Source organism: Bubalus kerabau, chromosome 2 (genome assembly GCF_029407905.1).
Source record: "Bubalus kerabau isolate K-KA32 ecotype Philippines breed swamp buffalo chromosome 2, PCC_UOA_SB_1v2, whole genome shotgun sequence".
In the NCBI taxonomy this organism is placed as follows: Eukaryota; Metazoa; Chordata; class Mammalia; order Artiodactyla; family Bovidae; genus Bubalus; species Bubalus kerabau.
Window position 1 is genome coordinate 36,489,300 of NC_073625.1, and position 12,969 is coordinate 36,502,268.

Genomic DNA, 12,969 nt, shown 5'->3' on the forward strand with positions numbered 1-12,969 from the left:
GAAAAATAAATGACCCAGTCAAAAAATGGGCCAAAGAACTAAACAGACATTTTTCCAAAGAAGACATAACAGATGGCTAACAAACACATGAAAAGATGCTCAACAGCACTCATTATCAGAGAAATGCAAATCGAAACCACAATGAGGTACCATTTCACACCAGTCAGAATGGCTGCGATCCAAAAGTCTACAAGCAATAAATGCTGGAGAGGCTGTGGAGAAAAGGGAACCCTCTTACACTGTTGGTGGGAATGCAAACTAGTACAGCCACTATGGAGAACAGTGTGGAGATTCCTCAAAAAACTGGAAATAGAACTGCCTTATGACCCAGCAATCCCACTGCTGGGCATACACACTGAGGAAATCAGAAGGGAAAGAGACATGTGTACCCCAATGTTCATCGCAGCACTGTTTATAATAGCCAGGACATGGAAGCAACCTAGATGTCCATCAGCAGATGAATGGATAAGAAAGCAGTGGTACATATACACAATGGAGTATTACTCAGCCATTAAAAAGAATACATTTGAATCAGTTCTAATGAGGTGGATGAAACTGGAGCCTATTATACAGAGTGAAGTAAGCCAGAAAGAAAAACACCAATACAGTATACTAACGCATATATATGGAATTTAGAAAGATGGTAACAACCCTGTATGCGAGACAGCACAAGAGACACAGATGTATAGAACAGTCTTTTAGACTCTGTGGGAGAGGGAGGCTGGGGATGATTTGTGAGAGTGGCATTAAAACATGTATAATATCATATAGGAAACGAATTGCCAGTCCAGGTTCGATGCAGGACACAGGAACCTTGGGGCTGGTGCACTGAGATGACCCAGAGGAATGGTATGGGGAGGGAGGTGGGAGGGTTATTCAGGATGGGGAACATGTATACACTCGTGGTGGATGCATGTTGATGTATGGAAAAACCAATACAATATGGTAAAGTAAAAATAATAATAATAATTAAAAAAAATTTTTTTAAAAGGTAAACAAACTGCATGCAAATGTAGGTCAGCTCTAGCACATGGATACCCTCTTCCATACTCTCACAGAGGATGAGATGGTTAGATAGCACCATTGACTCAATGGACACGAGTTTGAGCAAACTCCAGGAGATAGTGAAGGACTGGGAAGCCTGGCGTGCTTCATCCCATGGGTCGCCAAAAGTCAGACATGACTGAGCCACTCACTGAACAACAATAATCCTCTTCTATTTGGGAACAGGATGCAGAAGAGCCTGTCAGGCTACATTCTATGGGGCTGAGAGAGCCAGACACACTAGTGACTAAACCAGCAATGGAGTGTCTAAACAGCAGTCTCACAGTTGCCATAAGGTGGTCTAAGACGCATCTCAGTTTCGCCCTTTAATGATCCTTTTAGGGAGATGAATTAACTTGAAATTCACAGGTAACTGTTTCAGCCACATGGAGGAGGGGGTGGGAAGCACAGTGATAGACTGGGGGGAAGTGAAAAAAGGAGGGAAAAGAAGGGACCAAGTTCCTCCAATCTTCCAGGCATAAACAGCAGAGGAAAATTAGCTAAATCTCATAGCCAGTTCAAATTTGGAATACAGTAGAATTGCATCTTACATACTCTGTCTTTATGATTCATCGGGGCCTGTGAATTATCAGAGCGCATGGTACATTTGCACCCATTGCATAGAACGTGGAGCATAATTTTATCATTTAAAATTGCATAAATTTATAGCTGTATCCCTTACTTTATGACATATTTTCAGTCATGTCTATGATTTATTTGCTGCTTGGTCTACCATATAATGTCAAATTGCAACATTGTTCCTGTGAGGGAACATAAAACCTTTATAACAGGTCTGTTTTACACTCAGGTTTCGAAGAGTACGTTGTGGTGACAAGTTGGAACTTGCCACAGCAGTTTTATGAACTCTCCTTGGCATTAGATTTATGGCTAAAGAATAAAATGCCCCTTGTGAATATTCAGCATTTTATGCAAACCAAATTTTAAAATGTTGAGAGACATACTGTGTTTTAAACTTAACCTTCAAATCCTTGTTTTAGGACCTCTCTGTTCTCCTGACCTGAAGTTAATTAGTTTCCTGAAGATGTTATGTGTCTTATTCATTTGACACCTAAATGTAACCTGCCTTGTATTGCTGTTGTACTTGCTGAGCTTTTCTTTAGAATGCCATCAATGCAGTGTTATTTACATAGGAAGACTACAGGTAGTTAGAATGAATTCAAGAACATTCATTATATTGCTTTAAGAAAAGGCAATTTACCTCCTCCCCACACACACACACAAGAATTATGACTTCTTAAAAAAAAACATGGTGACGTAACCCTCAATTTGTTCTGATTTCATAACATTTGCAGACTCACAAAACAAACTAAAATCACTTAGCAAAATAATGAACTTGACATCTGAAGCAAAAGTTTAAAAATATTAATTACAATGATCACTACAATAGGACATGGCTTTAAATATTTTAGAGACATTTATTATAGTAAGTCTTACTTATTTTTTATGGAAAATTAAGGTATTTAGAAGACTTCAGGCACAAAAACATGATAAATTACTTATTAAATTACTAAAGTACTGTTATACAAATATTTATATTTAAGACATACGTCCTCTCATAACATTAAGGTATAATTCCAACCATAAAGAAGTTTTGCCAGCAAATGTCTAAGAAAGAAAGTGAAGTTGCTCAGTCGTGTCTGACTCTTTGCAACCCCATGGACAGAGGAGCCTGTACCAGGATTTTCTAGGCAAGAGTATTGTAGACAGACACTTTACCATCTGAGCCACAAGGGAAGTAGATGCAAACGTCTAAAGGTCTTCCCTAATTTTATATATAAATAAAGTTTAAAAAAAAAGAAAGGCCAAAGTTAGTAGAAGGAAAGAAATAATAAATATCAGAGTGGAAATAAATGAAATAGAGATTAAAAAAATAAAAAGATCAAGAAAAGTAAGAGATGGTTCTCTTAGAAGGTAAACAAAATTGGCAAAGTTTTAGCCAGACTCAAGACAAAAAGAACAGGACAAATTAAATACAATCAGAAATGAAAGAGAGGAGATTCAACCCACACCATAGAAATACAAAGGATCATAAGAGGTTACTACACACAATTTTGTGCCCGCAAATTGGACAAGCTAGAAGAAAAAGATTAAAAAGCAGAGACATTGCTTTGCCTACAAAGGTCCATATAGTTAAAGCTATGGTTTTTCCAGTAGTCATGTATGAATGTGAGAGCTGGACCATAAAAAAGGCTGAACAACAAAGAACTGATGCTTTTGAACTGTGGTGCTGGAGAAGACTCTTGAGAGTCCCTTGGACTGCAAGATCAAACCAGTCACTCCTAAAGGAAATCAGTCCTGAATATTCATTGGAAGGACTGATGCTGAAGCTGAAGTTCTAATATTTTGGCCACCTGATAAGAAGAGACAACTCATTAGAAAAGATCTTGATGCTGGGAAAGATTGAAGACAGGAGGAGAAGGGGACAATAGAGGATGAAATGGTTGGATGGCATCACCGACTCAACGGACATGATTTTGAGCAAGCTCCAGGAGATGGAAGGGGAAGCCTGTCATGCTGCAGTCCATGGGTAGCAAAGAGCTGGACATGACTGAGTGACTGAACAACAACAAAGAAGAAACAGATAAATTCCTAATAAAATACAATCTTCCAAGGCTGAATCAGGAAGAGACAGAAATTCTGAACAGACTGATCACTAGTGATGAAATTGATTTGGTAATAAAAAAAAAAAAGAACTCCCAATAAACAAAGACCAGCTTCATAGGAGAATTCTACCAAATATTTGAAGACTCACACCTGTTCTCAAACCATTTCAAATAAGAGGAAGAAACACATCAAAGCTCATTCTACTAAACCATCATTACCCTGATTATAAAATTGGATAAAGATATCAAAAAAAAGAAAGCCACAGGCCACTAACTCTGATCAACACAGATGCAAAAATTCTCAAAGTATTAAAAAACCAAATTCAACAATATGCTAAAATGATCATAAATCATGATCAAATGAGGTTTATTTCAACAATGCAACAATGATTCAACATCCATAAATCAGTCCATGTGACACATCACATTAACAGAACAAAGGTTAGGATGCATATCATAGCAATACATGCTGAAACAAAAATAGCATTAGACAAAATCCAACATCAATTTATGGCAAAAGTCCTCAACGAGGTGGGTTTAGAGGAGACATATCTTAACATAATTAAGGTGGACTATGCCAAAGCCTCTGACTGTGTGGATCACAACAAACTGTGGAAAATTCTGAAAGACATTGGAATACCAGACCACCTGACCTGCCTCTTGAGAAACCTATATGCAGGTCAGGAAGCAACAGTTAGAACTGGACATGGAACAGCAGACTGGTTCCAAATAGGAAAAGGAGTACGTCAAGGCTGTATATTGTCACCCTGCTTATTTAACTTATATGCAGAGTACATTATGAGAAACGTTGGGCTGGAGGAAGAACAGGCTGGAATCAAGATTGCGGGGAGAAATATCAATAACCTCAGATATTCATATGACACCACCCCTATGGCAGAAAGTGAAAAAGAACTAAAGAGCCTCTTGATGAAGGTGAAAGAGGAGAGTGAAAAAGTTGGCTTAAAGCTCAACATTCAGAAAACTAAGATCATGGCATCCTGTCCCATCACTTCAGGGCAAATAGATGGGGAAACAGTGGCTGACTTTATTTTTCTAGGCTCCAAAATCACTGCAGATGGTGATTGCAGCCATGAAATTAAAAGATGCTCACTCCTTGGAAGGAAAATTACGACCAACCTAGCTAAGTTGCTTCAGTCGTGTCCAACTCTGTGTGACCCCATAGATGGCAACCCATCAGGCTCCCCCATCTCTGGGATCCTCCAGGTAAGAATACTGGAGTGGGTTGCCATTTCCTTCTCCAATGCATGAAAGTGAAATTGAAGTTTCTCAGTCGTGTCTGACTCCTAGTGACCCCATTGACTGCAGTCTACCAGGCTCCTCTGTCCATGGGATTTTCCAGGCAAGAGTACTGGAGTGGGTTTCCATTGCCTCCTTCAATGACCAACCCAGACAGTATATTAAAAAGCAGAGACATTACTTTGCCAACAAAGGTCCGTCTAGTCAAGGCTATGGTTTTTCCAGTAGTCATGTACAGATGTGAAAGTTGAACTATAAAGAAAGCTGAGCACTGAAGAATTGATGCTTTTGAACTGTGGTGTTGGAGAAGACTCTTGAGAGTCCCTTGGACTGCAAGGAGATCCAACCAGTCCATCCTAAAGGAGATCAGTCCTGGGTGTTCATTGGAAGGACTGATGCTGAAGCTGAAGTTCCAATACTTTGGCCACCTGATGCGAAGAACTGACTCATTTGAAAAGACCCTGATGCTGGGAAAGATTGAGGGCAGGAGGAAAAGGGGACCACAGAGGATGAGATGGTTGGGTGGCATCACCGACTCGATGGACATGAGTCTCAGTGAACTCCAGGAGTTGGTGATGGACAGGGAGGCCTGGTGTGTTGTGGTTCATGGGGTTGCAAAGAGTCGGACACACTGAGCGACTGAACTGAACCAAACTGAGACAGATTCACAGCAAACATGATACTCTATGATGAAAATTTGAAATCTTTTCCTGTAAGATCAGAAATAAGAGAAGGATGCCCATTATCACCACTTTTATTGAACATAGCACCAGAAATTCTAATCACAACATTCAGGCAAGATTAAAAGCATCCAAAATGGAAAAGAAGTAAAATTGTCAACTATTAGCAGATGACATGATATTACATACATAAAGAAAACCCTAAAGATGCCACCAAAAACTATCAGAACTAATCAATGAAACTCAGTAAACCTGCAAGATACAAAATCAATATACACAAATCTGTTGCATTTCTATACATTAATAACAAACTATAAGAGAAATTAAGAAAGCAATTCTATTTTCATCTAAAAAAATAAAGTATCTAGGAACACATTTAACCTTGGAGATAAAAGACATATCTATACATCAGTGTATAAGACACTCTTGAAGACATTGAACATGACACAAAGAAATGGAAAGATATATCATGCTCATGGATTGGAAGAAATAATGTTATTAAAACATTATCCTCAATGGTGAAAAATTGAAAGCATTTCCTCTAAAGTCAGGAACAGACAAGGGTGCCCACTTTCACCATTACTATTCAACATAGTTTTGGAAGTTTTGGCCACAGCAATCAGAGCAGAAAAAGAAATAAAAGGAATCCAAATTGGAAAAGAAGAAGTAAAGCTCTCACTGTTTGCAGATGACATGATCCTCTACATAGAAAACCCTAAAGACTCCACCAGAAAATTACTAGAACTAATCAATGACTATAGTAAAGTTGCAGGATATAAAATCAACACACAGAAATCCCTTGCATTCCTATACACTAATAATGAGAAAACAGAAAGAGAAATTAAGGAAACAATTCCATTCACCATTGCAACAGAAAGAATAAAATACTTAGGAATATATCTACCTAAAGAAACTAAAGACCTATATATAGACAACTATAAAACACTGGTGAAAGAAATCAAAGAGGACACTAATAGATGGAGAAATATACCATGTTCATGGATTGGAAGAATCAATATAGTGAAAATGAGTATACTACCCAAAGCAATTTATAGATTCAATGCAATCCCTATTAACCTACCAATGGTACTCTTCACAGAGCTAGAACAAATAATTTCACAATTTGTATGGAAATACAAAAAACCTCGAATAGTCAAAGCTATCTTGAGAAAGAAGAATGGAACTGGAGGAATCAACCTACCTGACTTCAGGCTCTACTACAAAGCCACAGTCATCAAGACAGTATGGTACTGGCACAAAGACAGAAATATAGATCAATGGAACAAAATAGAAATCCCAGAAATAAATCCATGCACATATGGACACCTTATCTTTGACAAAGGAGGCAAGAATATATAATGGATTAAAGACAATCTCTTTAACAAGTAGTGCTGGGAAATCTGGTCAACCACTTGTAAAAGAATGAAACTAGGATACTTTCTAACACCATACACAAAAATAAACTCAAAATGGATTAAAGATCTAAACGTAAGACCAGAAACTCTAAAACTCCTCGAGGAGAACATAGGTAAAACACTCTCCAACATGCATCACAGCAGGATCCTCTATGACCCACCTCCCAGAATATTGGAAATAAAAGCAAAAATAAACAAATGGGACCTAATTAAACTTAAAAGCTTCTGCACAACAAAGGAAACTATAAGCAAGGTGAAAAGACAGCCTTCAGAATGGGAGAAAATAATAGCAAATGAAGCAACTGACAAACAGCTAATCTCAAAAATATACAAGCAACTCCTACAGCTCAACTCCAGAAAAATAAATGACCCAATCAACAAATGGGCCAAAGAACTAAATAGACATTTCTCCAAAGAAGACATACAGATGGCTAGCAAACACATGAAAAGATGCTCACCATCACTCATTATCAGAGAAATGCAAATCAAAACCACAATGAGGTACCATTTCACGCCAGTCAGAATGGCTGCGATCCAAAAGTCTACAAGCAATAAATGCTGGAGAGGCTGTGGAGAAAAGGGAACCCTCTTACACTGTTGGTGGGAATGCAAACTAGTACAGCCACTATGGAGAACAGTGTGGAGATTCCTTAAAAAACTGGAAATAGAACTGCCTTATGACCCAACAATCCCACTGCTGGGCATACACACTGAGGAAACCAGAAGGGAAAGAGACATGTGTACCCCAATGTTCATCACAGCACTGTTTATAATAGCCAGGACATGGAAGCAACCTAGATGTCCATCAGCAGATGAATGGATAAGAAAGCTATGTTACATATACACAATGGAGTATTACTCAGCCATTAAAAAGAATACATTTGAATCAGTTCTAATGAGGTGGATGAAACTGGAGCCTATTATACAGAGTGAAGTAAGCCAGAAAGAAAAACACCAATACAGTATACTAATGCATATATATGGAATTTAGAAAGATGGTAACAATAACCCTGTATACAAGACAGCAAAAGAGACACTGATGTATAAAAAAATAAAATAAAATATCCATACTCCTCAGAGCAACCTAGATTCAATGCAATCCCTATCAAATTATCAAGGGTATTTTTGGCAGAACTGGAGCAAAGAATCTTAAAATTTGTATGGAACCACAAATCACTCCAAAAAGCTGAAGCTTCTTTGAGGCTGGGATGTATAATGACATGGATCTACCATTAGAGGGTTATGTACATGTTTAACTGCTTTAGAAATCCTTCATGCTTAATCTACTCACCCCTCCCTCCACAGCCTTGCTTTTACTGCACCCACCAATTTAGATAAGTTGTGTTTACATTCAGTTCAAAATATTTTCAAATATCTCCTGTGGTTTCCTCTTTGACCCATGGATAATTTAGAAATATGTTGTTTGAGTTTTGCATGTTGAAATTTTCCAGTTATGTTTCTTTCATCGATTTCTAGCTGAAGTCCCTCGAGATCTGAGAGCAGACATTTTATAATTTTTGTTCTTTTTCATTTGTGAAGATGTGTTTTATGGCCAAGAATGTGACCTATCTTAGTGAATACTGCATGTGACTTTGAAAATAAAATATGCATCCTCCTGTTGGATGAAGTAGCATATAGATGCCACTTATATCCAGTTGATTGGTGGTGGTATTGAGTTCAGCTATGCCCTTACTGGTTTTCTACTTTCTGGATCTGTCCATTTCTGAAAGAGGGTAACGAAATCTTCAATTCTAACAGTAGATTAATCTCTTACCCCTTACATTTCTATCAGTGTTTGCTTCTTGTAGCTTGAGGCTCTGTCAATAGGCACATACACATTACGAATTGCTACCTTTTGTTGGAGAACTGACCTTTTTATCATTATGTAATATGCTCTTTTTATCCTTTACTTTTAAGTCTGCTTTTTCTTAATATAGCTATTCTTGCTTATTTTCTGATTAGTGTTATCACGGAATATTTTTCTCCATCAATTTACCTTTAGTCAAAAGTGTCTTTATATTTAAAGTAGGTTTTTCAGAGTCAACGTAGACTTGGGTCATGTTTTCTGATCCAATCTGACAACCTGTCTTTTAACTGGTACATTTAGACCATTGATGTTCAAAATGATTACCGGTATGGTTGGATTAATATTGACTATTTTTGTTACTATTTTCTATTCACTGTGCTTGTTTTTTATTCCAATTTTCATCTCCCACTCTTTTTCTGTCTTGTATGCTTTTAATTAACATTTATATGATCAATTTTTTTTTCCTTCTTTGGCATGAACACATACAGATGAAAGGGGCCTGTAGATACAGAAGGAGGTCCACGTGCCCACTTGTAAGTCAAGGAGAGAGGCCTCGGAAGAAACCAAACCTGCTGACACCTGATGTTAGACTTCTAGTCTCCATAACTGTGAGAAAATAAATTTCTGTTGTTTAAGCTCCCAGTCTGTAGTACTCTGTTACATCAGCCATAAAAATTAGCAGAGTAGGTATACCATAGGAAGAAATAGTTGGAGGATTCACTCTAAGCAATGACATACACTTAAATTCTCTTAAAAACAAAGTAAGAGCAAAGATATTCACAAAGACTCAAGGAGTCGGTAAATGAGAAACAAATATATATTTAAAAACTAAAGTATATGCTTCTTGCAGAAAGAAAATTATTCCATGTGGAAATATGTAAATGCAAGAAGCAGTGAAATAACCTGAGTGGTAGCAATTATGGATAAAATTGAAACTTACTCTGCTAAACAACAATTGCAAGTCCCTATAAAGTCCAACAGTATGTACCTCCATAGACATATTCATGGTAATGCAAAAGTTGAGAAAGGCATAAATAGAGCTTAATGGTTTGAAGGTACTACTGGTATTGTGGGAAGTGGTAAAAACAGTAATTTACTTTAGATTCAATACATTAAAACCATGCTGTAATCTTTATGGTAGGTGGTAAAAGGACAGTAAAAGGATGAATAAATAGTAAAATAGTAGAATGCAAAATGAAATACTAAAACATATTCATAGTTAATCAAATGAAGGCAGCAAGTGATGGGTCAAAGAGGAAAGATAAAGTAAAATGAGTGGTATCAGTTATACCAACAAATGGAAATGAATTAAATATGCCAAATAAAGCACAAAGAGCATCAGCATTGGGAAAAAATAAAAAACATTTTGTTGCTAAAAAAAAAAAAAAAAAAGGAAAAAAAATATGGACTCTAAAGGGGAAAGTAAAGAGCTAGAAAGAGGAATTCCATGAAACTATTAACAAAAATAAAATGGATCTATCTAGACTAATAATCATAAATTCAAATTTAAGCAAAAAAAAAAGTCATTACTAGAGAAAAAGAAACATTTCACAAGGTAAACAGGTACAGCTGAATGTACAGATGACCTCAGCTGGGCACCTCTCCCTGTATCCATGGCTTCTGAAATTCACTGAACTACATAGTTGGAGTGTATTTTCTTACTCCTCTACTTTGTGCCTCTTGATGCTACTTGTTTTGGTGAAAAAAGGGAAAAAAAAAGAGATGGCCAGACTGACTGACTGACATCAAGGAGGGGCTTGAGAAGTACCTTTGTGTTACAATTTTCTCTCACTTCTCTGCAGTAACCATGAGAATATGTCTAAGATATCCTTTTGTAAGGATATTAGAGACAAATACGTGGGAGAGATGGGTTAATCCAATCAAGCCTGTCATAGAAAAGTCAATAGACAACTTCCAGAAATGGGGAAATGTGAAGGAACAGAAAGGAAAAAAAAATCTACAGAGTCAATGAGCCAACCTTCCTCTGATTGGAATCAGAAGTTAATCTGAAAGAGAGCAGGAGATCCACTCAGTCAATTAGTTGACACGTAGGAAATAATACATCATTTTTTAAGCACATTATGTTTGGAGATGATTTGTTATCCATCATTATTGTATAAAACAGATAATATTCAAGACAAGTTCACTCATGTGGCTGTCATAGAAGGTTTGCTGGAAGGTTGGGATTGACTGCTAAACAGTCAAGCAGTCCTCCCTAACTTGATGGTCTGAGGGTGGTCAGACTATTATTTATATGGTGACTCAGAGCTGGGTTGGGAAGATCCCCTGTAGAAGGAAATGGCAACCCACTCCAGTACTCTTGCCTGGAGAATTCCATGGACAGAAGAGCCTGGTGGGCTACAGTCCATGGGGTCACAAAAAGTCAGACACAACGGAGTGACAAACACTTCCTTTCAGAGCTCCAAATGAGAGGCCTTCAAGAAGCTCCAAGAGAAGCTGCAATGTTTTCTATTCTTTTAAGCTCCAGAACTTCACTTCTGTTGTAGCCTGTTAGTCAAGGAATTCATCTAGGCCAGACCTGATCTGAGAGGGAGACAGTTAGACACAACCTATCAGTAGGAGAGTGAGGCGAGAATTGCACGCCACTGTTAACCTACACATTGCATGTGATCAAGCAGAGATGGCGAGAGTGAACATCGACATCTTAAATCAGTGAACTGAAATGGATGGGGATGGGCAGATTTCATTCGGATGACCATTATATCTACTACAGTGGCAAATAATCCATTAAAAGAAATGGAGTAACCCTCATAGTCAGTAAAAGAGTCCAAAATGTAGTACCTGGGTACAATCTCAAAAACAACAGAATGATCTCTGTTCGTTTTCAAGGGAAACCATTCAATATCAGAGTAATCCAAGTCTATGCCCCAACCACTAATGCTAAAGAAGCTGAAGTTGAATGGTTCTGTGAAGACCAACTGCTGCTAAGTCACTTCAGTCGTGTCTGACTCTGTGCAACCCCATAGATGGCAGCCCACCAGGCTCTCCCGTCCCTGGGATCCTCCAGGCAAGAACACTGGAGTGGGTTGCCATTTCCTTCTCCAATGCATGAAAGTGAAAAGTAAAGTGAAGTCGCTCAGTCGTGTCCGACTCTTAGCGACCCCATGGACTGCAGCCCACCAGGCTCCTCTGTCCATGGGATTTTTCAGGCAAGAGTACTGGAGTGGGTTGCCATTGCCTTCTTCAGTGAAGACCAACAGGACCTTCTAAAACCAAAACCAACACACACACACACACACACACACACACACACAAAGTCCTTTACATCATAGTGGATTGTAATACAAAAATAGGAAGTCAAGGGATACTTGGAGTAACAGGCAAGTTTAGCCTTGGAGTACAAAATGAAGCAGGTCAAAGCCCAATAGAATATTATCAAGAGAACACACTGGTCATAGTGAACACCATCTTCCAACAACACAAGAGAAACTCTACCCATGGACTTCACCAAATGATCAACACCAAAATCAGATTAATTATACTCTTTGTAGCTAAAGATGGAGAAGCTCTATACATCTAGCAAAAACAAGACTTGGAGTTGACTGTGGCTCAGATCATAAGCTCCTTATTGCAAAATTCAGATTTAAATTGATGAAAGTAGGGAAAAACCATTAGGCCATTCAGGTACCACCTAAATCAAATCTCTTATGAGTATACAGTGACAGTGATGTATTCAAGGAATTAGATCTGGTAGAGAGACTGCTTCAAGAATTATGGACAGAAGTTCATGACATTATACAGGAAGCAGTGACCAAAACCATGCCAAATAAATAGAAATGCAAGAAGGCAAAGGGTTGTCTGAGAGGTTTTACAAATAGCTGAGGAAACCAGAGAAGCAAAAAGCAAAGGAGAAAGGGCAAGATATTCCCAACTGAATACAGAGTTACAGAGAACAGCAAGGAGAGATAAAAAGGCTTTCTTAATAAATAATGCAAAGAAGTAGAGGAAAACAATAGAACTGGAAAAACCAGAGATCTCAAGAAAAGTGGAGAGATCAAGGGAACATTTCATGCAAAGATGGGCACAATAAAGGACAGAAAAGGTAAGGACCTAACAGAAACAGAAGAGATTAAGAAGAGATGGCAAGAATACACAGAAAAACTATACAAGAAAGGTCTTGC

At 37.9% G+C, this 12,969-nt stretch overlaps 1 long non-coding RNA gene across 1 annotated transcript in view; it reads left to right on the plus strand.

The window, feature by feature from the left end:
* The window catches only part of LOC129644653 (uncharacterized), a 31,443-nt gene extending 21,203 nt beyond the window's left edge, over positions 1 to 10,240 (plus strand). Inside the window, exon 4 of the long non-coding RNA XR_008710911.1 lies at positions 9,316 to 10,240. This is a non-coding gene — a long non-coding RNA (uncharacterized LOC129644653). The remainder of the gene's footprint in view (positions 1 to 9,315) is intronic.
* The last annotated feature ends 2,729 nt before the right edge of the window (positions 10,241 to 12,969 follow it).